This window comes from Cryptomeria japonica, chromosome 9, assembly GCF_030272615.1.
Source record: "Cryptomeria japonica chromosome 9, Sugi_1.0, whole genome shotgun sequence".
Taxonomy (NCBI): Eukaryota; Viridiplantae; Streptophyta; class Pinopsida; order Cupressales; family Cupressaceae; genus Cryptomeria; species Cryptomeria japonica.
In genome coordinates, this window is record NC_081413.1 from 437,638,941 (window position 1) to 437,644,084 (window position 5,144).

A 5,144-nucleotide genomic window follows, 5' to 3' on the forward strand; every position below is an offset into this window, starting at 1 on the left:
TGGAGGGTGAGGAAGAGACCAAACAAAAGGAAGCCAAGGTGTTGATATTAGGAGGGAAGCAATTCATGAAGAACATGGAAAATGAAGGTATGACCTGTTATGCCCTTATCCCTATTCTAACAGTAACAAAGGTGGAGAGGTCTGAGGATAAGAAAGAGGACAAATTGAAATTGATTGACCCTGCAGTGCAGCAGCTACTAGACAAATACAAGGGTGTCATCTCTGATGGCATGCCAAGGTCACTACCTCCCATTTGGGACATAAACCTTTTATAGACCTTATACCTAGATCCACATTGCCTAATAAAGCAACAAACAAGCTCACACTAAATCAAAATGTTGAGATGGAAAAACAGGTTGAAGAATTGTTGGAATCCGGATTGGTTGGAAAAATTTTGAGCCCATGTGCAGTCCCTGCAATGTTGACACCCAAAAAGGAAGGCACTTGGAGGATTTTCACCGATTCAAGAGCTATCAACAAGATTACTATCAGCTATAGGTTTCCCAGGCCTAGGATTGAGGATTTGTTAGATTATTTGGGGGGTGCTAGATATTTTACAAAAATTGATTTAAAGAGTGGCTATCACCAAATTAGGATTAGGCTGGGAGATGAATGGAAGACTGCCTTTAAAACAATCGAGGGGTTATATGAGTGGAAAGTCATTCCCTTTGGATTATCCAATTCACCTAGTACCTTTATTAGGTTAATGAATTAAGTCTTGAGGGATTTCATAGGGAAATTTGTTATAGTCTACCTAGATGACATTCTAGTTTTCAATCAAACCAAAGGAGAACATCTAAAGCATGTATACTTGGTCCTAAGGAGATTGTATGAAGAACAATTAATGATCAACTTGGAAAAGTGTTTCTTTATGAAGGAATATCATTTACTTGGGATTTGTGATCTCATATGGTGAACTGAAAATAGATCAAGAAAAGGTGAGTGTCATATTATCTTGGCCTACACCTAGGACAATGAATGATGTTAGGAGTTTCCATGGCTTAGCTACCTTCTATAGGAAGTTTAGAAGAGGCTTTAGTCATATTTGTGCCCCTATTCTTGATACAATAAAGGGAGGACAAAAGTACAGGTTTAGTTGGATAGAAGAAGTAGATAACTCTTTTGAAACACTGAAAAGGAAAGTTGTAGAACAGCCGGTCCATGCCCTACCTAACTTCAACAAGATCTTTCAAGTAAAATTTGATTCTATTCATATGGCCATTGGAGCAGTGCTCAGTCAAGAAGGAAGACCTATTGCTTTCTTCAGTGAGAAGTTGAATGAGGAAAAGAGGAGATATTCATCTTATGACCTATAGATGTATGCTCTAGTCCAATCCTTGAAAAAATGGAGACACTACTTGCTACCAAAAGAATTCATAGTTTTCATAGACAATCGGGCCCTTAGCTTCATAAACATTCAAGAAAAGTTGAATCACTGGCATGTGAAATGGGTAGAGACCCTACAAGATTTCACTTTCATTCTTAAGCACAAGAAATGAGTCAAGAATAAGGTGGCAGATGCTTTGAGAAGAAGAGTCCTAACTGCAAATCAAATTCAGTTGGAGAGTGGTGGAATAAACTCTTTGAAAACCATGTATGAGGATGATGAAGATTTTGGAGAGGCCTACAATGTATGTACTTCATTTGATGAATGGTTTCAAGTTGAGTATTTTGAATTTTTGATTCAAAATGGATTGTTGTTTAAGGGTGCACAACTGTGCATACCCAAATGCTCTATGATACTGAATATCATTAAGGAAAAACATTGTGGAGCAATGGCAGGACATTTTGGTCTTGACAAGACATTAGATTTGGTGAAAAGACACTATTTTTGGCCCAAACTATAGGTAGATGTCAGGAGATTTGTAGAGACATGTGTGATCTACTAAAAGGCAAAAGGAAAGTCCACCAATGCAGGCTTATACCAGCCTTTACCCATACCTTCAAGACCATGGGAAAGCATAAGTATGGATTTTGTTTTAGGATTGCCCAGGACAAGGAAAGGATATGATAGTGTTTTTGTAGTGGTGGATAGGTTAAGTAAGTTGGCACATTTCTTGCCATGCAAAACCACTTGTGATGCTTCTTATGTAGCAGATTTGTTCTTTAAGGAGATTGTCCGGATACATGGCTTGCCTTTGACCATAGTCTCTGATAGGGATGTAAAATTTATTGGTCACTTTTGGAGGACCCTTTGGAAGAAGCTTGGTAAATATTTATCCTTCTCCTCAGCCTACCATCCCCAAATAGATGGTCAAACTAAAGTTGTTAATAGATCACTAGGGAATCTCTTGAGGTGTTTGACTAGACAACATGGAGAAAGGTGGGATAGTATATTGTCTCAGGCATAATTCTCTTATAATGATATAGTGAATAGGAGTACCGGTAAGTCACCTTTCTAGATTGTATATGGCATCCACCCAAGGGGTGTGCTGGAGTTGAGAGAGATACCTCAAGGAGAAGCCATTAGTGCAGATGGAGAAACCTTTGCTACTACCATACAAGAGATCCATGATCAAGTGAAGAATCATCTTCAACAATCTGCAGAGAGATATAAAGCTCATGCTGACAAAAAGAAGAGATATGTTCAGTTTGATTTGGGAGACTTGGTGTGGGTTTACTTGAAAAAGGAAAGACTTCTAAAAGGAAGATACACAAAGTTGATGTAAAGAAAGATTGGACCTTGCCAAATCTTAAAGAAATTTGGTTAAAATGCCTATGAACTTGAACTACCATCTAATCTTGGTTTGTCACCTATTTTTAATGTGTGTGACTTAACTCTTTATAAGTGTAGTGCTGATGTAGGCAAAGACACAGTGCAAGATATTGTTGATGATGACATTCCCAAACATCAACCACCAAAGTTGCATAAGATTCTAGATACTAAGGTTGCCAAGCGAACTAGGAGTAAATTTTACATGGAGCATTTGGTGGCTTGGAAAGGACAAATTGATAATAAAGCAGTCTGGATGACAGAGCAACGTATCAAAGATCATGATGCAGACTTGTAGACTCTCATCTCAAGTGGACTTGAGATTTCTTCTTCTGGGGAGTATCATGTAGGAGCACCTCATAAAACCCTTAAATATGACAATTTAGACTCTGATAAGGGAGGATAAGACATTAGCAATGTCTTTAGGATGTTTTATATAGGTTTTCAATCTTGCATTATATGTTTGTAATAATGAACCCCATCTTGTGAGCCAAACTCCTATTTTGGCATTTCTATGAGCCAATTAAGACTTTTGGATAATAGGGGATCAAATGTGTTGGTTTTAAGTGTTTTAAGATGTTTTAAGAGGGGTTGAACTTGACCCAAGGCATTAGGAGGCGAAAGATGACATTTTGACAACTTTTGCAAAAGTTGTCAAAAGTTGTCATGAGCAACTTTTATGCACTTTTTGCATTTTGTAATTTGAAACTTCTCCAATGGCTCTAACCTCTTGATTTTTGGTTGAGAGTAGTTGAGGAATGTTTTATACACCTCGTCGATCCAATTTCCAAGGTGTGACTATATGAAGAAAAGTTTTGATGCAGACAAACTAATAGAATTCTTGAGTTTTTGGTCTGTGGTATGGTTCTGTACGGATTTGGATCCATTCCTAATGATGTGAATTGATTTGAGAGGATATTTGACTCTCTTTTGGTTTTGATTTGGAGTCTTGATTGTGTGTTGCTCCTGATATTCAAGTTTTGTTGTAGGTACCCAGAAAACCAGGGTTTACCTTGGGTTTTTCCTCCTTGATGGCCATATCTTGCACTTTACCAATCTGAGGCTCATGGGATTTGGTGAAAGGAAAGTATGGTCAATTTATTTTATATTTCCAAGAGTGTTTTGTAGGAGGAGCAAGGGAGAGAAGTTTTTGGAGTGACCCTAGGTAGACATCTCTATGTAGCTACCTAGACCTTGAACAAACAAAAGCACCTTGTGTGTAAATGGCGATGCTTCCAGGCATGTAACCCTATAATCCCTATTGATTTATGTTTCCCAACATCCCCATGGGATTTTAATTCACCAGTTTATTCACCTAAGCATAGTTGCTTCACAAAAGAGGCCTAATTAGCCCTTTTAGGACAGTCAACTTCCTACAGGCAAAGACCTTTATTTTCAGGACCTTGACCCTTACTTTTGGGGACTTGTATAACTTCCAAAAGAGTGTTTGAATCCATAATTTTTTTGCTAGGGTGATTGGTAATATTTGAACTTAAGGTCCCTTTACCCGCTAAATAGGGCTACAAGCAACTAGGCCTAATTGAGTGAGTTTCTTAAGGAATGAGCATGTATTCTTGGAACCGGTGATTTGTCTAAACTTAGGGAGTTTTGTATGACCCAAAACTAGTGTGAAAATGATTTGTAACCCTTGGAGGTATCATGGAGTGTGTTGTAACAAGATACCCCGGTGTCATACATTTGGAGGTGTTTGGTAGGTAACAAGGAGGGTTTTGCATTAGGTAATCACTCATAACCAACTGTTAAACCAATTTATCAAAACTGCTCATTAAGTGTTCATCAACATGCATAAATTGAAAGTAAAATAACAACACATAAAACATTCACCATATGAACACCATGTTTTTCACGTGGAAATCCAAGTAGGGAAAAACCATGGTGGGAATTGGTACACACAAAAATTGTACACTCTTTCGGAATGTGCCCTGTTAGGAGCTTTGCCCAGTTAGATGCTTACAATGATGCCCTATTAGGAGAAGACTCTGTTAGGAGTCACCCGGTTAAGGGATTTAGATGATGAGCCCTATTAGGAGCTTTGACATGTTAGGATCAACCTTGTAAGAGGATTTAACACTTAGATGTTGAGCTACCAGATTAAGGGATTTACAATGTAAGGCATGTTAGGACCTACCCAATTAAGGGATTTTCATTGTTGCAATTGTTAGATAACAACAATGAATAATCTGGGTATAGCACTTAACTACTTGCTTGATCAGATCCAATTCTTGCTGCAAATATTCTACAGTCTGGCAGATCTCATACTTTGGTTCAGCTTCACACTTTTCTCAAAACCACTGACACAACAAACATCAACTGTACTGAACTAAATAACCTTTTCAACTTTTTTGGTTACAAAACCCTAAGACTTACAACATAGATCATCACAGATATTTACAACTCATTACAGATTATC